At 41.9% G+C, this 22,153-nt stretch overlaps 1 protein-coding gene across 4 annotated transcripts in view; it reads left to right on the top strand.

Annotated features, from left to right (window-relative positions):
- The first annotated feature begins 3,359 nt into the window (after nucleotides 1–3,359).
- PKIB (cAMP-dependent protein kinase inhibitor beta) overlaps nucleotides 3,360–22,153 on the top strand; it is a 57,868-nt gene continuing 39,074 nt past the window's right edge. For 2 of the 4 annotated variants that reach the window (XR_009207656.1, XM_040058913.2), the window contains exon 1: nucleotides 3,756–3,842. The gene's annotated coding sequence lies outside the window, so the exon portion shown is untranslated. Of the gene's footprint in view, nucleotides 3,408–3,755; nucleotides 3,843–4,243; nucleotides 4,324–22,153 lie in introns of those variants that run through there. The other 2 variants (XM_040058916.2, XM_040058917.2) reach the window with 2 other exon arrangements.

The following is a 22,153-nucleotide window of genomic DNA, read 5'->3' as shown; positions in this document are numbered from 1 at the left end:
CTTTTTGGCTGAGTATCTATTTTGTATCTATTTGGCTGAGTTCAAAAAGTATTCGAATGGTGAATTTACCTCAAACTTAGTGGGACAGTTGTTCAATACCTGACCTTTCATGATACTTCCAGGTGAATAGGACTCAGGTAAGGTGATTTTATTATCCATTTTCCTTATATGAGCTTTTTGTTTCTTCTTCCAACCATTTAATATAGGATAACTCTGCAGACATGATTTTTGTAAAAAAAGTGGATGGATATGTGTGACTCCAAGCTCTTTGGTAGAGAACATTGCAAAGAAAGAGTTGCATTATATCTCTTTCATGGCCTTTTGTGATCCTCCTACTCCGTAGTAATCCCTCAGCTCTGCAGAACTTCCTAGTTCTTGTGGTCTAAGATTTTATGAATAACTTTTTTACTTGCCTGTAGCAAGTTGTTCTACAAACTCTCCATCTACATTTTTAAGCCTAATTTTTTTTAATTTAGAATCTGTGTAAGCTCCCTTAATTGCACATAACTTCTGCTTCTGGAAAAAAATGTCTTTTACTTTCAGATTAAATCTCTTCTATTTATCTTTGTCATCTTATTTATCTAAGAATTTTTTTTTTTCCCCCAAGGAATATTAATTTATTCTGCACCTCTTAATTTGATGCTTTAAAGGAGTCCAAAATGTCAGCTTTCTAAAGCCAGTGGTCTAGCAGAAGGGAGAGCGTTCAGAAGCCTTTATGTGGCAAGATTCTGTCTCCAGTTTAAAAGGCAGCCTAAGTCTCTGGTACATTGCTACATCCAGTACCATGGCTGCCCAGACCCTATGAAAACCCAAGTCAGCGAAGCTCAATCCCCAGGGAAGGGCCACTGGCACTGATCAGTGCCCACTGCAGAGAGCAAAACAGTCACAAAAGTCTGAATTTTGGTTTTGTTTCATTTTTACTTTGCTTATGTCCTGTTTACCTTAAAAATTTTAGACGCCAAGTGGAACATGGAACACAGTCACAGCACTAGCAAGGACCTGGGCCACTGACTTTGTTCCCTGTCTCCTGAGCACAACAGTAAACCATAATCTTCTCAAAAATTTCGCAACTGGAATTCAAAAACAGTCGTCTACAGTATTTTCCTTGCTGGTTTGTTTCTTCTGATAGCCTTTGGTTTAATTAGAGGCATCTTTGGGAATCTAAAATTCTCAACAATATGTACAATATAATATAAAGAAAGACAGGTTTTGGCATGAATATTATTACAGTACATGAGGATTTTTTCCTAATCCTCCAGATACTTAAAAAATATAGAAACTGCACAGGGCTACAACGTGAAAAGCAAGACTTACAAATACAAAATCTCTTTTTCAAGTGACATTGATTTTGCAACAAGAAAGGAGAAAATAAAATAAAGAAATAGCAGTTGATAATAAAAGAATGAAAGAGAAACCCAGTTGTGGCTCTAAGCAGGGAAGCTCCACATTTCTGTCAAGGCATGCCCACAACAGAAAATAAATTGATCCCAGCTGCTTCAAAGCAGCTTTCTACTACTGAACACCACTAAGGTATCTGATTCACTCCTTTGCAAAAAGGATCTTTCTCTCAGTGCCACATTGGGAACATGCACATCCCTGAAGAACTCATCATGGAGTAAGCATCTCCCATCTCACGTTCCTCCAGGCGTTCATTCTGGATCTGATTCAGAGCAGGTGTCTGAAGTGCTCCACTTCAAAGCCCACACATGAAATCCCACCTGCACACAGCATATACCAGCTGCAGCAGCAAAGGTGAAGAGCATCTCCTGCTACCTCAGGACTCCTACAACTGCCTCAGCCTGAAGGAATGCATGGGTTGGATTTTCCATCAGAAGACATACAGGTGGGCTAGAAGGATGTCAAGGCCTTCACATTGCCAGGCTAAGTCAGGACAGGACCTCGGCACTAATGCCTGGGTATTCTCCTCAGCTCATGTGTTCTCACACAAAGCCCTGAAGGTGACCAGCACACTGCTTTTCAGTTTCTGCTGGAAAAAGGAGCTGCTGAATGTAAATCTAGAGTACAAATACTAGCTTAGTGAGAGAATAACTGCGAGAACATTCTTCTGAATAAACCTTCCTTTTAACCCTACCAGGGGACACCTGGTAAGGAAAAGGAAAGACACCTACCAGTTATTTTTGTCATTAAGCTAAAAATAGTAGTCATAAGAGAGTTTTTTGAGAAATCAAGCCATCTGCCCAAATAATTAAATAAATGGCAAAGAGGCTAATCATTAAAGGAGATACAGCAAATTATATTCTAAGAAAAATATTTTAGAGGGAGTATTGGCAGGACTCCAAATTACAGCTCTTTTACTTTAAGAGGACATTTGGCAAGATGGAAAAAAATGCAACATAATAAACCAATTCTAAGTCACCTGAGTTATTTGGTGTTTAAAGTTCCCATTGTAAATAGGATTACTTTAACAACATGGCTTAAATAGTGTTAAAAATAGATCCTAAGTATTCTAGGCCATGCCAAAAATATGTAAGAAGTAAAACCAAGGGATTTTAGGTTCATGAAAGCCAACCTCATTTTCAAAATGGAATAAAATTGTAATCCTCTGTTTCACCTTATTTATTATCATAAATAATTATGATAAAAATCTTGACACAGTTTGTAGTGTAAGTACTAAAAACACAGGTAAGGTACCCATCTTTGTCTGCATTTGTCCAGTTCTCAGAATATAAATGGAAAGTTTCTGAGTTTAAATGGAAAATCTTTGTGCAGATTTCCCTTTCATTTGGCTCTGGCTGGATCCAGGGAAACAGCTGGATGAAGTATCATATATATAGAGAGAGAGAGAGAGAGAGGTTGTAGTGCGATTTTTCAAAACATCTTAAAGTGATTTCAAAATAGATAGAGTTCTTTTGGTACAATCAAAAAAAACAAACCAAACAAATCTATGCTATGCTCAAAATGTCTTGATCTTTTAAAACTCTTTCAGAGCCAGTTTGGTATAATGTGGTAGAACATGCCTGAAGATGTTAAATTTGTGTTTCCACTGAAACGCAGTCTTTAAGATAGAGAACTTGCAGCATTCTTCACCATTTGAAGCGGAAAATGGCAAAGACTCTTGATTTCAGGCCAAGGTTGGATTTTTCCAAACTCCTGCACGAAGGCATGTCCCAGAGGCCAGCAGCCTTGACAGAGGCGTGCAGCTGCACCGCAGCCTCTCCCTGTGCGAGGCTCGGAGCCAAGAAGGGTCACATATGGCTACATCCAGGTGCCAACTCTTTGTCACACGCTCGCTGCTTGCGTCGGGCAGGAGTGGGAGGATGTCCTGTGTCATATTGCTGGTGCAGTTTGAGGGACAGCAGCCAAAAAAAAAAAAAAAAAAAAAAAAAAAAAAAAAAAAGGGTGGGGGGAGGGTGGTAGAAAAGGGAGTAAAGTCAGCAAGGCTCCAGGTAAGAGCTGTTTTCCCTATTGTTTTTAGGGCACCGGGTCCTGCTCTTTCCCCCGACTTCAGTTTGCAGCAGGACACCTCTGTGCAGCAGGACACGGGACAGGGACCCTCGGCGGGCGCGTCCCTCCGCGCTTGCTGCAGGGAGGGAGTGTCCCAGCCACGTCCCCTCTCCCGGCCGCAGCGGCAGCCTGTGCCGGCCCGCGCTCGGTATTTTGGGGACTGGTGCCCCGCGCCCGGCCTCTCCAGGCCTGGCAGCCCTTGGGGCCCGGCCCCCCCGCGCTGCTCCCCGCCGGGACGGGCTGCGGGGACGGGCGAGCCGGGGGGGCGGGCACGGCATCCCGCCGCCTCCCGGCACGGCATCCCGGCGCGGCATCCTCCCGGCGCGGCCGCGGCTCCCGGCGCAGCGCGATCCGAGGGCAGGGAGCTCCGGCACCGGGTGAGCGCGGCGGCGGCGGCGGCGGCGGGCGGGGGAAGCCGGGGCCGGGCGCGGGGCGAGAGCGTTCCCGCTAACCGGAGCGTTCCCGGCGGCGCGGAGTGTGCCGAGGCACCGTGCGCGTCCCGCCCGGCCGCGGGCACCCCGGTGCCGGGCAGCGAAGGGAGCGGGGAGAAGTTTGGAGCGGAGGGAGATCGGCCCGGATGCTCCGAGTGAAGCTGCTGGGGCGGGTGGTGCTGGGGATGTGATGTCCCGTGCCCGACCACCGTGTCCCAGGCGTTCTTCGGGACAGGTCACGGGTGATCCGTCTGTGCCTCCCTGCCCTGGATGCTTCCGGACTAACCGGGTTTAATGTCTCTTAGCGCCAGGTATTATTAACCTTTAGGGGCAGCCGATGATCGATGTCGTGCATAGGTTGTCTCTCATCGGCAAAGAAACTGAAATGACTTTTTCTCCGGCAGAAGAGCAATCAGAAGTGCGCCAGGTGCGATTTTTAAGCACGTCTCCTTCCTGAAATTATGTTGGTATGGTCAAATTAATCAGTGATGTCAAGACGAAGGCTAGAGAGTAATCTACTTCTTAAGTATATTACAACACATATTTGAAACATAACTGTTTTGCATGAAGTCCATAATTTAAGTTGCATGGAAAAGATAATGAACTACTAACATGCAGTTAGTGAATGCAAAATATATGCCTAGAAAACCAGTTAAAATACATCACTGACTTTCAACTTTCTGTGTTTGCAAGGAATGTCCTTGTATTTAGATCATGCATGAGGCAATTTTTTTTTTTTTTCTTTCTGATTGCCCCAGAATGTTGGCAGTAAGAGAATTGCTTCTTAATTCAGTTATAAATGATGCTTCTCAGCATTTATTGAAGTTATTTGTGAACTCTACAGAGCAGACAAGTGTTTTTAGCAAACAGAGGAGTAAATGATTAAAAATTCCTGAAGCAGTATATAAAATTACTGTCTACCTTTGGGGCATTGTGGTTAGGATTGGGTAATGTGGAAATATATAGGGCATATTGACTTACACGGTATAACTTGATCACCTTCTGTATCTAGGAAAAAACCCCATATTTCTTGATGAAAAATTTGATCAAAACAGAGACCTTAAAAACAACTGAAGGAAATACAATGACACTTTGTTTACCTTTTCTGATTGCTTACCTTTTCTGACTGAAGAAGTCATAGGGATGAGAATGGTCTGAGTTACTGAGGTTTTTTGTTTCAACTTAGAATATTCTCTTTGAAATTTTGAACTTGAATGTTCATGCCATGATGGTTTTGAAATATTACATTGTGGCTGTTGCCAAATACATGTATAAGTAAGATAATTTGAAACTTAACCATAAATACCCACATAACTTCTAAAAGCACACAGTTTGCTGTACTATTAGAGTGGAGGTTTAGTTCTGTACCTTGGTTTTGTAGTACACCCTGTTTGAACAGAGACCAGTCTCTTTCTTTTTTTTTTTTTTAATTAGATGGTCATGACAGTTACAAATTAAGGCAAGACAGCATAACAGATCAGTATGCTGATATGTATATATGTGATATATATATAAAAATATATGTGAACTTCGAAATAATGACAAATTAAAAAAATATTAGTGCAAATCATGAATGCAGAGAGATTGAAACTCAGCAGGTCATGTTAATCTGTCTGAAAGCGCAGAACTGTTCCCTTGTGTCCATTTATTGACTGTCCTGTTAACTAATAATATTTTCTATTAGTCTACAGATGAGGGTTTTTAATGAGCCTTTCAGAACTGCTTCCTTCAGTTTCTAAAACCTGGGATGGAAAAATCTGTGAGGAATCATTTGTGTAGTTATCTCCACCAGCTCAGGATCATATGTTCCCTGAACTCCTGCTGGCCTTTTTGCTGTACTTCGTTCATTTCTCCTCCTGGTGAAGATGCCTCAGGACCACACTCGGTTCTCTGGGCATGGCTTTCTCTTGACTGGCTTTGGGGGGAAAGTGAGGGAAATTGGTGTGTTCTCTCCACTTCTTGATGTCCAAAGAGCCTCTGTGAACTGCAGCATCTCTCTAGGGTTCACCTCGTTCTGTCAAATAGTTTTGTGAGCAGTGGAACTGTTCAGGATTTTGGATTGATTTTTTGCACTCTGTGGCATCCAGACTGGCTGCCCAGACCCATGGGATCACCCTCAGCACTGGAAGAGGAGAATTACAAAAGTAAATCCAAGTGATCTTGTCTGGTAGAAGTATTTAGACAGTCAAACATCTGTGTTAGAATGGATTAAGATTCTGGTGTTTGCGTTTTTACAAGGGGATCATCCAGATTTTCATTGCAGCCTGAGCGTGTGGCTTAGCAGAAATCCTAGAAAGTCAGAAATGGTGATCTGTTTGTGCAAAGTTCCCAAATGTGGCTTTCCTCACGTGAAATAATGTCTTCTGTACTTGACTTAAAAATTCTAGGTTTAGAAGTTTTTCCCATTTTAGATTTACGTTTGCTATTTCTTCCCTTCTGCCCTGACTATATTAATTTCAGCCTGGTTTCCTAAGGAGATGAAGCTGAAACAAAAATAATGCTGTCTGACTGATAGCTCCCCTCATTGCTTTGGTGTAATTTTTTTTTTTTACCCTTGGGGATTAATTTCTGCCAATATAATCACAAGAGCAGAGGTTTCAAAGTGATGAAATCTTACAGACCTCAAGACTTTTGGTCACCAGGGAGATGAGGGAGATGGGGTTGGTGCCCCCACTGAAGGGAGAGCTGCAGCAAGCATTCAACTTAATAGACATCAGAAAATTGGTATGGGTGCTCCATAAGATGCTGAGCTTTATAACTTCTGCTGCTCAAGGACTTGGTGATTATATTTTTCAATTTCTTTGCTCCGTGGGAGTGCACAGTTGTGGAAGTTTTGATTGTGCTTTTTCTTCTCCAAAGTCTTTTCAAAATAAACTCAATAGGTCTGAAATATTTCTGATACTGAATTATGAATACAGACACTGTCATTCCTCATAAGCTGATGTGTTGCTTTCCTTGTCCATAATTTAAATACTTCTTGATACAGGGTTGATAGCCACTGGTGCAGTAACTTTGTTATCTTCACTCAGTGCCAACACTGGATTACTGTGGTCACAATAAAATCTAGTTTCTTCCGCTATCAGTTTCTCTCAATTGCTTACAAGTTTTTGATTAGACTTTAATTTGCTTCCTACTGCCGCTGCTGTTTCTTCTGGTTAAGGCTACATCTGAACGTCCTCTTCTGCTTTCTCTGCACAGTGGGAGGCTGTAACACTCTCCCCTTGTCACGAGAAGGATAATGGAGGAGAAATATGAAAAGGTGTTGTGAGTTTATCTGGCAAGACCTTTATGAATACATGTGCTTTTATTGACTTTTAAGTGTTGTTTTTTCTTAAGATTATTTGTTCTGTTATGCAACTGAGGAGCTGTGGGTAATTGCCCATTTTCTCCTTCCTTGTCTTGCCAGCTTAATAGCATCACAGTACTTGTCTTTATTTTCTCTTTCATTATTTCCCTGTAAAATTACTGTGGGTAGGTTTTTTTGAGGTGGTTGGGTTTGGTTGATTTTTTTTTTTTTTTTTTTTTTTTAAAGAAAGATTTATTAGTGTATTCAGTTGATTTGTTAGCTTTTTTCCTGTTGTAGAAATTGTATCTACTGGTCTTGCTCTCTGGGCATGAATGTACATATCTAGATGAATTTAATTTAGTAAAGTTCTCACTGGATAACTTTGATTTCTTTGAAAATATTTTTCTGCATTTACATTGTATAAAGCTCTCCTCTACATCTCTTACAATCGTTTATATACATTAAGGCCTTCATTTCCCACTAAAGACAGAGCACCACCAGGCTTGTATAGCAATTACATTTGACTTTATTCTCTTGCTTAATATTAGCAAGAGGAAAGATCAGGTGTACAGTGATTTTTTTTTATTTTTTTTTTTTCTGGGAACAAGCACAGACACTTAGGTAGTGTCTTGCCCTGCCTCATCCTCTTGCACTTAGATGGAGCCCAACATCCTTCCCTGCTGCAAGGACCTGGCCTCTTGGCAGCCCCACAGGACTCTCCCTGGGCTCCAGGTAGCTGCCATCCCACACCCTGGGCTGGGTGGCTCCCAACTGGTGTCAGAGAAAACTCCTACAGCAGTTTCTCACCCGTGGTTGCATCGCTCCCAGAAATGTGGGATGTAGCATCGTACGTAGGTGCTTCCCAGCCTGCTTCAGTTCAAATGCATCCAAGGGAGGGATCTTAAAACCCTGTCAGTGGAAGTGTTTAACTTGTGCTGTGGTGAAAGATTGGGTAGGACGTGCAAACTTGTGCCCTTACCTTGGCAGGGCAGAGAAGAGCAGTGACATCCTGCAGAGAAGGACTGTGGCCTCTGCCCAGAGACCAGGGGCTGGGCTGGGGTGGGCTGGGAGCAGGAGTCCTTCACATGGTTTAGCTGTGGCTGAGGCAGCTCATCTGCCTACAGCCAAAAAAACCACTGTCAGCAAAGGGAGGGGATGATTTTACCAGGGTCAGGTTTGCACTGTGCATGGGAAGAGAGACCTTGAGCGGCCTTTGGGTGTGGAGCTCTGGCCAGGTGCATACAGGCTGAAGCATTTTGACAGGAGGATTTCAGCTGGCTTCCCAGAGCACAAAAAGGGCTGAATATATGCAGCAGAAGTTTTCTGCATGTCTTTGCTTTGGTATGTGGCACGCATCTTTCCGTGCTGTACCCAGAGGTAGCGGCAGTTTCTGTGCTGGGTTGTGCTGCAAGGATGCAGCTCTGAATTAAAAATATTCCATTTTATGTGTCCCTAGGAAGATCCCAGAAAAACAATTGCAGATCGGGGAGCACTTGCTTTTTCCATTTCGCTGCTTCTTCTTTTAATCTACAGATTAAGCAGTATTTACTACATGCATAATAATAGCAAAGCTATCTCTGTTGTCTTTCCCCATCCTGCCCACATATTCCATCCAACAGAGGAAGGTGAACAGGGTTTACAGTACACAGTGATGTTTATGCCTGCAGTTCAGAACACCTGCTGAGACAGAACAGAAGGAATAATTTATACTGCTTTCCAGCCCACATGGACAAATGGGCAGCCTTTTATTTTAGCCTTTTTCATTTTCCTTTGCAACCAATTCACAATATTCTGTTGGAAATCCAGGCGTTTGTCCATAAGCTCCTGAGCAATCTGGAACTGTGATTAGTAATGCAGCTTTGGAGTTGTTGAAATGCCCTTGGAAGACATGCAGCATTCAACACCACACAATTTGGTGTTCTGTTGGTATAAAGTACTGCCCTTTGCTCAGGCTTAACATCCCTTTTAAGTTTTGTTTTGCCTAATTTGGAATCTTGTGTCATTTGTATCCTTTAGCTGAGCACCTGACCCATCGATATTTTATATCTTCTTCATTGCAAGGTACCTTGGTCTCACTCGGACAGATGCAGAAGCATTGGCAGCTCTTAAATATTTCATACTAACTGATGAAAGTGCTCTGTGGTATTTCACTGAGTGATGACAAAGAGATTGTGATTGAGATGACTCTGTATCCTTCCTCTGCCTCATCAAAAATAGCTTTAGTTCCTGGGCAATACATGGTATGCTTTGTTCATAAGCAATTTCTAGCTACAAAAGTGGATTTTATAGTCCTTAATTAAGGGAGTTTCCATTAAATCGTGTTGGCAAGGTTTGTCCTGGAAGTATACATGTGGAGACCTTGGTATGTCTCTTCCATCTATTGCGGATGAGGCTTGGTAGGGTAGGAGGACGAAAGGAAGCAGAAGATGGGAAGATGATGTCTAGAAATTTTGTCTCTGAGTGGACAAGCAGTTCTGAAAATAGTGTTTGAACTAGAATTTCTCCCATAGTACCAGGTAGAAGGATATGGTTTGTCTGAAGTATACATATTTCTCAGGGCTTAGCCAGTTGTGAGTAGCATTGTTTGCTTTGGCACATGACACAAACAGGTGTTAAGCAATCATATGGCACTTCGTCTTCATCTAAGTCCACAATAAAGTGGGAGTGCTGAAGTTTTTCTGCTGTTTGTATAGAAATTTTGGGGACTGGCCTTTCCAGAAAAGAAGAAGAAGGAAAAAAAAAAAAAAAAAAAAAAAAAAAAAAGGAAAGCCTGGAACTGTGAAGCAGGGTAGAGGTCTGCAATTCTGTTTAATTCTGTTTCCACTTCTTCCAGAGGATGGATGGGGTGCTCCTATGGAGACAATTTGTAATGGGAAGACACTGACTTAGCTGTAACCCTGCCTGTAGCAGAGCCAGGCTTGGACACTGGATTGTGGCTCCCTGGACACAGAGAGTCAGATGATGCTGTGGAGTGTGTCAGTGTAGTTCACCTTTCCTCTTTCCTTGCAGTACAGGATGCACTCTCCTCCAGGGAAGGAGCCATTTTCTAGAGTATCAAAAGCATGATGGTCATGGCTGGAGCAGTTTTCCCATGAGGAAAGGCTGAGGGATGGGCTGGCTCAGTCTGGAAGAAGAGGGCTCTGAAGATGGCTGCTGACAGCAGCCCCTGGTACCACAAGGCAGGAGGGGGTCAAAAAGAGAGAGCCAAAGACATGGGGCACCAGCTGGACCAAGCGAGAGAAGTTCAAATGGTGCACAAAGAAAAGAATCCCAGGAGGCAGAGGTGTGGGCTGCCCGCAGTGGCTGTGCCAGCTCTGCTCTGGGGAGCTCCAGCCCCAAGGGAGCACAGCCGTGAGCAGCCTCATCTGACCTTGGTGCTGGGCTGCACCAGGGAAGCCTGAGCCCCGTCCAGCCTGAGCTGTCCCGTGACCCTGTCATTACAAGCTCAAAGCTGAGCCTCTGAAAAGTTGTTGTGAAGCCTTTGTTAACCACCTATGCATGAAAAACATAACAGGAAAGAGGAGCCTTATTTAACAGATTGAAAGAAGGGCAGTTGACCGTACCTTTAATAAGAAATAACAAATAGATGCTAAAAACAGCATAGTGGTTTGCAGTGCCTGCCTTAAAATATCTTACTAATTAGATATGGTTAAATTCAGTGTTGTAAAACAATTTCTAAGTGTATTATATGTGATCTGTTTCAGGCTTCAAGTCTAATTCAGTCTGCTGCAGCTTTTGTTCACTTAAGAAAAGCTTTCTCCAAGGCACAATACAGTATAATAAAAAGGCAGGGACTTCTGTAAACATGTTTTGCTAAAGCTTTCATGCAATAGTTATGTTCTGCGTTCAGAAATGAAACACCGAGGTTGCTGCTTTCTTGGAAGTAGGCATCATGTGCAATGGTGTGACTTTGACGTTTAAAAGAAAGGTCCCCAAGTGGGGATGAGGTTCTTCTAATGTGTCTCACCTCTATTAGAAATTCTGTTGTTACCACCCTTCTGGTATTTTCTCTAAATTTCTTCTCAGAAGAGCTGGATTTCAGTGAAACCTCCTGGAAACAAAGCCTCCAGAGAAGACAGCCACTGACTAGTCTGTTAGTAAGACCGTGAGTTGCTTCTGTTTAACAAGAAAATACTAAAGAACCACACCAAAAAGTAAACTATAAGCAATTGCTTCTACAATAGAGTTTCATTTAAGCAAACATCAAGCAAAAAGCTCCTTTCCATGTTGTCAAAGCTGTTTCATAAGCAGAGATTGAACATGTGTTCCCTGAGTAACATAAAAGAGTTGGCATTAAGAAGCCAGTGGTGCTTTCAACCACTTCCCCTCTCTTCCCCATCATTACTCAGAAACTGTCACTAAAAGTGCTTGCTGTTTACCTCAGAGAGCTTAAAAAAGCTTAAAAAGATGAGTGTGTGAGGGTTGGAGGAATATTTGTTTTCTTTCCCCTTGAGCTTGCATTTGATTGCTGCAAAAGCTAGAATTGTGGAAGGAATTAAATTGAATAAAAATAATTCTCCGCCAATTTCTAATGGAAACAACCTATTATTGATGTGATTGGAAGGTCTCCACTTGAACATAGAAGGTGTTTATCATAAGGCATGATGCTTTCAGGAAGACGCATCACTGAAAAGGCAATGCTGGCTTTTTCTGTTCTGAATTGGTAGTTTTATTATTTACAGTTTGAAGAGAGAGTACATGCTGTCCACACAGTTCCTTTTATTAATGAGTAACTCACTTTTATGTTCTTTCTCTCCTTCTGGATTCTCATTAGTTACAGGTAGCTGGAAGTAACACTCCAAAGTAAAACAGAATAAATTGGATGGTGTGTATCTCAAACAGATTTCCCAAGAGACTCAGTGTGTTCTGTTCTAGCAAGTTTTGAAGCTAAAAAATAAATATTAATATTATTATTATACTAATATTATGATACTCATTCATTTATTTTTAATGAGTATTAAAATAATTCCAAATGGAAACCTACTTGCTGTAATCCCATTTAAGGAGAGACAATTTTTTGGTTTGAGTCAACTATAATAATTCACACATTTTAGCATGGAAATTGAAGGTTGTTACAGAAACTTATTTATCTTGAAGGGATGTAATGAGACATTCAGCTGTATATTCATTGTGTTAATTAAGTGACTGGTTAACAATCCAGCCTTTGTAGAGAGTTAAATTTTGTCATGTGAAGGGAGATGAAGAACGCTGGAGGCCTCTTTAGTAGCAGTTGGTGGCCTGCAGAATATAGAAGAAAGCTGAACAAATTTATCCAGCTGATCAGTTTTGCACATCCACATGGAGTGATATTTGCCTCATGATTCTGACAACCAAAAAAATCAGTTAAAACTTCACCCCTTAATGATTTTAACAGTTGCTTTTTCTTTAGATTTTTGTAAAACTTGGAACCTGAAGTTCTATTGCTTAAAATTAAATAAATACTCTGGAAGAACTGAAAGATGAGATTTAGAGATGCACCTTTTTTTTAATGAAGATTTTTTATGCCTTAATGGCTTGATTAGTCCTTACTATAAATATTTTAACTATACAATTTTTCTAGGCATACATTTTGAGAGGGAATGGTATTTTTATTATTATTATTATTATTATTATTATTATTATTATTATTATTTAAAAATCTGTATCTTGGCCTCATTTCTGTACCTTTTCAGAATTTGGAAAAAAGTTTGTAAGATTAGAGTTGAATCAAAGCAAATTTTAAAAAAAGTCCATTTTAATTTGAATGGCTCAGTGCCTCCCCACCTCTACTCTCGCCTCTCCTCCCAGTGATGTTCCATTTGATTAAAGCCACCAAAAAGCTGAGATTTCCAGCCCAGGCCTTTCTGTATGGCTGCCTTTCAGTGTAGGATTGAGTGCACTTGTTACTGCTCTATTCCTGGTTGAGACCTGGAGAGCAGAGATAACAGCCGGCAGTGCCGTCTCCGGGGCAAGGGATGTCTCCCGTAATCCCAGTTCCCTTGTTAAGGCTTTCCAGCGCCAGTGTTTCATGGAGGAAGAGGAGCAAGGCTGACAGCCCAAGCTGCCATCTGACAGGAGTCACATTTGATGCTCGGATGGCAGCGCATCCCTTGGCTGTGGCTGTGACAGGAGGCGGTCCAGCCTTCGGGCTTAGAAATGCAGGAGCCCCTCAAAGGTGAGACGTAATTACCATTTGAAGTCAGGCTGTTCCCAAAATGGGGATATTTGTTCAGATGTCTTACCAGGAGCTGGCAGGGGGATCTGGCTTCACTCCTCCTGTGCCAGTCTGAACTGCTCTGGCAAGACAGCAGGCCCAGTCTATTTATACAACTGTACAAAAGAGGTGCGGGATAAGACCTCGTTCTGAGTTTGGGGCAAAGACCTTGACAGGAGAACACATAGAGACATGCTGTTTTGTTGGAGCATGTCTTGTTAAGGCTCCATCTCCTAAGAGAGAGTGTAGCATTCAAAAGCCTGGGGATAGATGGCTCATCACTAAATGGGATGTGATAAGGGGGAAGATGCTCAGGCTCAGGCAGCATGGGAGCTAAAAACAGCTCTGTGGTGTTGTGAGCTGTGTTTGCACAGTGCCAGCACAGCCAGTGCTGAACTTGGGAGAGGCTGGAGATGTTCTGGAAACGTTCAGAGGAGTGATATCCTCAGGGGGAAAAGCCCTGAAACTGAGGAAGGAATATTATGGTGTGTTCGTGTCTGGTATCAGTATGGGAGTCTCAAAAATTGTTAAGAAAATAAGCATATGGACTGTATAAAAGGCACATAGGCTTATTTTGGGTGAGGAATATACATGACACTGTTCTCCTTTTTACACCTCTTTAGAAAGTATCTTGGCATGTTTTCTGTAGATTTGTGTCTCTGAATTTAGAGGGGGAGGATGAGGAGGAAGGGAAGCTGAGGTGAGGAGGAAGGGAAGCCGAGAAGAGAGTGCTGCTGGGATATGACAGAGTTTAGCACCAGTTTGTTTGCAAGTGGAAGATGCAGAGGAGCTGCAGTGATGTGTTATATTGTTAATTATGTTTCAGTGTAGCTCTGGAGTTGTAGATTCTATGAGAAATGCCACTCTGAACAAATATGGCATCATCACTTGTTGGTGAGCTGTAACATCTGAAATGATGCTTCTCTAGAAAAAAATAGAGCTTAACTGTACTAAATATTCAACAAACACTTATTGCAACTCCAATTTGAGTGTTTAAACTGTAAACAAAATACCAGGAAACACTCACTAATAATTTTGTGGCATCTGCTTTCTGGAGGAAATTGTGCCCTCTTTTTCTAAATTACAGGAACAAAAATAACAGGTTGTTTTGGTTTTTTTTTTTTCTCAGGGCATGCTGCACTTGGTAATAAGTCACTGATAAACAGCTCATGAACTGTCTGTGCTTCTCGTCTTGGGTGTTGAGTTTACAGGATGTTTACTTGGGTGTTTACTTGGAAGGCTTGGGGAAGGCAGCCACCAGGGAGAGAGGGGCAGAGCTGAGGTGACAGAGCAGTGAGGGCTCAGGAAACAATGTCTGTGGCACATGCAAAGGGCTTGAGGAGCCCCATCTGTGCACTTTGACAATGGGGGTCAATGCTACTGAGCAGAGGAGTGAGAGAAAAGGTCAGGATGATTTTGTTTTGTAACCAAAGTGGGCAGGATTTCTGTTGAGGAGAATGGTGGCTGACAAAAAGAATGTGCTTTGGCAACACCAGTTGCACCCAGGGGTCATCTCATCTTTTGGGGGCTGTGGCGTGGTATTGCAATGCAGGTGACTTTTCTTCTTCAAGGGAGAGGACACTTTGAATACCATTTAAAGTCTTGGGTAGCTCCATCCGCCATTAAAAGATTAATGGATGCTGTAAAAATACCAAGGCTAGAATATTTCCTTTGGTCATAAATTTCCCATAGGAAAACTGCTCCGTATTCAACAATTTAATGCTGGGGTTGGTACTGATGCTTGGGTTTAATAGGGCTTATAAAAGTATCTTCATTATTTGGAAGAATAAAGTTGTTCCGGTGATTTTGCACGGTTTTGCAGTGCATAAGCAGTGCTGTTGTGGTGCGGTAAATAAAGACTGCCTTATTTTTGTCTCCACAATTCAGGAAGAGCTGGGATGTTACAGTGTATTGGTGGAGCTGTATAACCAGAAAAGATACTGGTAATCAAACACGAATATCTGTAGGAAAGGTCATCTTAGTTATCAGATGCATATGCCCTTTTCCCATCCACCAGCTTGCTGTTTTAATGGCTCTGGGGTGGCACAGATTTGTGACTAATCCTTGCTTTGAATCAGCAGCGCCTACTGCGATAATGCAGGAATTGTTCAGAGGTTTAGAGGGATAGATGGCTCAAAATTTAAAAAAAAAACCAAACAACCAAGAAACAAAAAAGCCAAACAGATCAAAAAAGCTTTTCTATTACACCACCAAATTGATTATTTCTAATTCAGAAATTCATTTAAGCCATTCTTATTTTTCATAACTTGATCTTGAAGAAGCATTTTTACCCTGATTTTTTTCTGTGTTGTTTTTCTTTTTTTTTCCCTGGCCTGAGTAGTGAAGGCAGCTATGCAGTTGATCCAGAATGAGCTTAAACAAAGCCTAGATGTGTGGGCTCACAGTACCTCCAAGGCAGCATAGCAAGTGCCACCTTATCCAAGGATATAAACACCACTGGCTTTGGCCTCACACCTCCACTTTGGCTGGTGGATTTGTGGCCATTTGTGGCCACAATTTCTGCTCATCTTCAGCCTTTGCTTCAGCCTGATGATGAGCCACATCTTGTTGTCAGAGTAGTTTTGTGCCACAGTCTAGGCTGTGGCTCCTGGAAGATCCCCTCCACCATGTGGTTTGGTGACATGGATGGTTGTGGGGCATCCTGCATAGGAAGTGTTCTTCTGTGGCTGGAGGCCATCCTTCCTTTGGGGATCTTTGAGGTAGGAGAAGGGTTTACTTATGGGTCTCCTGCTAAAATGGGAAAACATTACCTTCTGAGTTGTGAGATGAAGCCTTCAAAGCACAGAATAGACAACTGTGTCACCAGGGAGGCTTCTTGAAAGACGGAGCAGTTTGTGTCCTCTAGTGAGGCAAATGAGTGATGTGCCCTGGATTTTGCTGTGCCTACCATGTGATAATAGAAATTCATTGTGGAATGTTTATGATCCTAGAAACATATACAGACATGCTGCACAAAGCAAGGGTTCTGCTTCTGCACAGACTGGGCAACATATTTTCCCTCAATTTGTTTTTCCCTCCAGCCCCTGACTCTTGGTCCATTCAACTATTTCAGGTCACTTTACAAGCAATCTGAAACCACACTCTACTAAATACAGCTTCCCTGGATATGTAGGTTCAGCACATTCTCTTGTTGCATGAAATTTCAGAAAGGCTATTAGTAAATCCTGACTTTGATTTTTCTTTTTATAGTCATTTACAATTTCCGATAGAATTGCCACTTGCACTAGTAAAGGACTTAGTGTGAACTTGCAGCTCTTTTAACTAGGTTATTTTATCTGTGTCAATTTGTGATATCTGATGGCTGTTTTTCAGCCTCCAGTTTTGTAGCTGAAAGGTCAAAATTTCAGGAGAGAAGTTCATTTGTAGAAGTTGCTTCCTTTTTCTTCATGTAGATACAATTTTCATATAAATATCGAGTATTTTGACATCAGCTCCCAGATGTGATCAAAGCATACATTTCTAAAGAGTCAAGTATTAGCTCTTGAAACTCAATGACCATGAAAACTGGGAGGATGATGTAGGACTGGGTAACTGATAAGAGCACGTGGTAGGAAGAGGGTTAGGCACAAACCCCTGACTGATGGTATTTGGAGCAGAGTAGCTTTTGTGCTACTAATAGCCAGGATAGTTCTGCTAAGTACTTGATGTCTCCTCTCCTTCATGCTGCCTGAGGATTCTTTGGAGAGGCAAAACATTACTAAGGACAAATAGAGAAAACTCAGAGCATTGTCTGATAATTTGACCGTAGAGCCTGGAAATCCTTCAGTGGGAATGGACATGCTTGAATTGCTATGCGTGAATATTTTTATTTATTTTATTTATTGAATAAAATTCTGAAAAGAACTTGGCTGAATACTGAGAATCTTGAGGCCCTATGCCATGTGTTTCTTCCTTTCTGTGAGATGTATCCTGCCCTGTTTCTGTTTCAAGGGGGTTTTATGCATTTGTTTCGAAGCAGTGGATCCTTAGAACTGTTTAACAGCTCTTGAAAGAACAGTTTCCTGCTTCACAGGGTATTTTCAGCCAACTTAGACCCACAACGCATGAAGACCTGAGGAACAGACCACCCAGGACTTGAAGGATAGGGTTTTGTGTTGGTACTTCTCTGCCTTGTGGAAGTTGAAGGTAAATTAGGGTGAATTTGGTTTCAGGTATATATCAGAACATCTGTTACAAATCGTGCCTGGCTACAGTAGCCTCAGATGGATCTCTGCAGCACTGTGGTACACTGGCCCTGCCTTTTTTTTGGAGATGTCCTCTATACCAAGGGCAAATAAAAAAATCTATAGATCTGCCAGCGTGTCGCTGCAAAGCTGCGTGGTTAATTGATGTGTGGCCTGATCATATCCTTACGTAGAGTGCTGACACGTGAACTGTGTTCAGAGTAAGCATTCATCCTTTTCCTCAGTATAGGTGAAGGGAAGAATTCACTCCTGGAAGGAGCAGAGGGAATGTTGTTGCTGTGCATACCTGGCAGAGAGATGGACTTGGAAAAATACCTAGGGAATTAGTATCAGAATTACATTCACTCCCAGGCCGCTAAAAGCTGCAGAGGTAGTCTCCCATCCTTTCAGTGGTGTGCATACACAGCAGAGAGAAAAGCAAGAACGCCACCACATTGCCTGAGGTTTGGTGTCACAGCACACTGAGAGTGGAGGCGACCTTCAGTTCTCATCTGTGTGATACCTCGTGTGCCAAGGCTTCCTTCCATTGTTTTATGTCAGGCTTGATCTCTGTGACACCAGACGTGGAATAGCACATGGTCAGTCACAGCCTCTAAGGTCAAAAGAAGCATTAGCAATTGCAGTTACAGAGCCTGTCTGATGGATACCCTTGTGCTGACAGACACGGGTGTTCTTGTGCAGGACACTGCGTGGGGGAAAGGCAGGAGAAGGTGCAGTGACAATGTGACATGAAGTTAGAGAGGGCAGCAATGTTTGAAGACACTTCTTTTGAGGATTTTTGTCCAGGTTTCAGGATTATCGTTCTGCCAGTGATATCAGTTATGCATCTTACTGTTGTTATTTGCTACATCCAGGTATAAATACCATGTTTTCATGACATTTAAAATTGCATTCCTGTACTGATAGCAGCAAGGAATCTTGGAGGGAGGATGCAAAGCACTTGTAAAAATCCTGTTTATCAAATGTAGCCATAATGGAGTATGCAAAGGTTAGGGCTGGAGTTTAATGATTCCTACTTTTCTTCTCCTGCTCTTTGCAGAGATGCTGTTGTTCCAGGGAGTGCCAGGGAACCCCTTGGCCTGCAGCTGTGTCTGGCCTGCACAATGCAAGAATAAAGACTGAAGAACCCCCTTTCCTCTTCTTCTGTCCCTCTGCATGTCTTTAGGGATCAGATTCGATTCATTATCTTCCCTGGGACCACCTTCCCCTCACCTCCAGATGCCATTCAGCCCTCAGAGAACCTTGGTGTGAGAGCAGATTTCTTTAGTTAAACATTGGCAAGCGAGCACATCCTGCAGCTGGGGTCTGTCTGGGCTTCTGACCCCTTTTCCTTCTTGTCATAGCTTCTAAAGAGGGATTTTGTTTTGGAACTGCTGACTTCAGCTCTCACATCTATGCTGATGGCTTTATTAGTGGTAGAGACATCACATAAATTGGCATGTCCTGCTCTTGACTGCCCAATGTCAGAAATGTCAGAAATGTCTCTGGAGATGTCTCTGTAGACAGGAAAGCAGATGTTGATTCTTGGGGGCGTTTGACTTTTAAATTTCCTCATCATAACCTTGCTTTTAAGGGCATTGTTACAAGGGTTGGTTACTCATGTTGGTGCTCTTTCAGAAGGGCACCCTGCAGCACTGTAGGGCTGCCGCTGCAGCCACCAGCCCCGACTTGCTGGGCTTACGGGGTGATCAGTATGGAAAAAAACTGTGTGTTCGTCTCTGAGCACCTTGAAAATTTCCATTTTATCATTCAAGCGGAGTTTAGTCCAAGTGGAGGGGTAACACAATTTCAATAGCAAGATAAAAATCTAAAATCTTAGATTCTTTTCTGATTGAGCTCTTTCAGTCTTTAGAGTGCTTTTTCATTGTCTAGTGCTCCTTTGAAATAATAATAAAAGAAAAAAAACCCTAAACTGAATGAACAGTTCATAAGATCCTTTCCCATTTTCATCAGAAAGCTGACATCTTATTAGCACAAAATACCCTTGTAATTTTCCACTTTCAGATTCTGCTTTCTACCTCTCCAAAATCAGCAGACACAGTAGACTTCTTGTCATAGGAGAGAATAGTCCTTTCCTCTCTGTAGGAAATAGTTGTGGGGCTAGTTGGAGGTTATCTCACACACCAGCTTCAGGAAGTTGAAGTCAAAACTGAAAATATTTTTCGTAGTCTTTGTTAGAAACTTGATGTTCTGCCTTGTCACAGAAAGGAATGGGTTTTCTTAAATCAGTGTTGACTAAACAACTTGGACTTCTTTTTGGTATGAAAGGAAGGTTTTCTTTTGCTTAGGACTGACTTAATGGGGATTTCTTTTGGGGAGTTTGTTTTTGTTTCTATACTTTTGTCCAGAGCAGTTGGGAACGGTTGAACTGAGTCTTACCAAATGGGTATCTAGTGTGTAGGGTCTTGTTGCTGAGAGAGGTCAAAAATAAGGGAAAACAGTATGAACACATGAAGATGCTTACCACTGTATAGTCTCCGTGTGCTTGGCAGCTCCTGGGTTACTTGAGTGAGACACAGATTTTTTGTGTTTAATGGCTTTTGATAGATTTTGCTTCCTTCAGGTGTTTTATGATGTCCTCAACATTATTGATTACCTCCTGAACATCTCACTCAGCTCTTTATATTGAACATAGTTTTCAAATCCAGGGTAGATTTGACACAGACATCCAGAAATTGCTCCCTAAGCCACCTTCATGACATTTAAGCAGCTTCTGTCTTGGTATTTGTTGCCTCTTAATTCTGTGAATATTTGAAATACTAAGATTATGTGTAATGGAAAGCAAACCATAAATCTGTGGAGGTGTGTGAATTTGCAGTGTGTTGGTTTCTGACAGAGATCCTGGCCAAGTGACAGGACATCTGGAATGATAGCACCATCTTCCCAAAGCCAAGCCTAACTGCTGCCTTATTTCACCTCCTGTTTGAATGTTACTGTTGTCTCATCATCACCCTCTGCATGCTGGCGGGATTCTCCCCTTGTCCCTACCACAGCTGTAGCCATTGTTTCCTTGTCTGCTTCAGGTATGTAGAGATGTTACCAGTGCACTGCAGGCTGAGCAGTTTTGAAGGCAAAAGCATTGTTCTTGTGCCTCTCAGCGCACACAGAAATAGCGTGAGGTGAGAAGTGGTGCATGGGCAGATGATCTATTGATTATACCAATGGTTTATGTTGAGATGTCCCAGAAGAAAAGAATGAAACAGGGACTAGTTACAACTAGTTACAACTAGTTACAACTAGTTACAACTCTGCAAGAAAGAGGAACTCTGCTCTCCTTCAAAACTCACTGTTGTATTTGAAGATCTGAAGAAAATACGTTAACAAAAACATCTGAACTTGTGTAATTAATACTTGAAGCCTAATTACAGCAGATTACTTTTACACTCTATCATTTAACTTAAATTCTTAGAGATTCCACATGAGAAGTGCAGATACTCAGCAGTTCTGCGAAGAAGTAAGTAAATCAGTATGTACTTACAGCCAGGACTGTTAAGGAAATGTTGCTTAATTAAGCATCATAGATACAGACAGATTTGTTTTTAAATAAACATCTGCTGCTCAAAACAAACGTCATTTATTGCTCATTCCTAAATGTTTAGAATAGATTTAGAATTTTAAATTCTTATCAATAAATATTAATAACACTTTGTATGGACAGTTTAGGTTTTTTTCCCTGCATCTGTGAAATTTCTTTTGAAAGTAGTAGGATGTCCTTATGCAAGTTGCTGGTAGAGGAAAGAACTGCAATTGTAAGCAGACTTGACTTAAGCATAAGATAACCTACCAAGCAGCTATAGACTTTTTTTAACCTTGATAAAAGAACTCATGAAATGGCATTTTTTTACATATTTCACTGCAGATGATGCTTATGGCATAAGCTGTTTAGCTTAATAGCTGCAACAATGGGTTTGGAAATTGTATTGACCTCCAGTATCTGTCCAGATGTAGAGCCCACCTCTGTCTGCGTATGGGAATGGTAAAAAAGTGCAAATTCATAAGCTCCATCCATTTTTAAAAGATAAACTCCTCGAATATGGGTTTACAATGTGGAAATCATGCCTGCCAATATCCTTCATGTTCAGCAGAGGCTGTGTGAGGAGGATTAGGTCATTGCGAGTCCTCTCAGGTTTCAAAGATTCTTCACAGAAGGAAGAATTACTTGCTGCTAGTCCAAGCCTGTACAAAATCCCCCTCTTTGGCCCCTGTCCTGCATTTGGGATCCTAGAAGATAAGCACGAGTTGGATAAAATATTCAAACCACCTATATTAATGTGGTTTGAATATTTTATTTCTTCAACATAGACACCTATTTTTTTTACTTCAAAGCCTCCAGAGACTGGGCACCACACTGAAGTGGGGAAACAGTGCTCCAGATCAATACAGTTACACAGTGCACAATCTAAATTGGTGCTATAGTTGTGTATTTCAGAAGAAAGAGCGAGTTTGCCTCTTATGGCCTATAAGATGCTGTAGTTGCAGTAATGGAAACAGGAAGCATAAAGGAGAAGTGTTTGTGTGTAGGCTGAAGTTTGGTCCCTCCCCTGCAGTGGAACTGAGTTCAGCCAGCAATCTC

Source organism: Hirundo rustica, chromosome 3, assembly GCF_015227805.2.
Source record: "Hirundo rustica isolate bHirRus1 chromosome 3, bHirRus1.pri.v3, whole genome shotgun sequence".
NCBI lineage: Eukaryota > Metazoa > Chordata > Aves > Passeriformes > Hirundinidae > Hirundo > Hirundo rustica.
This window is presented reverse-complemented; position numbering and strand designations above follow the sequence as displayed.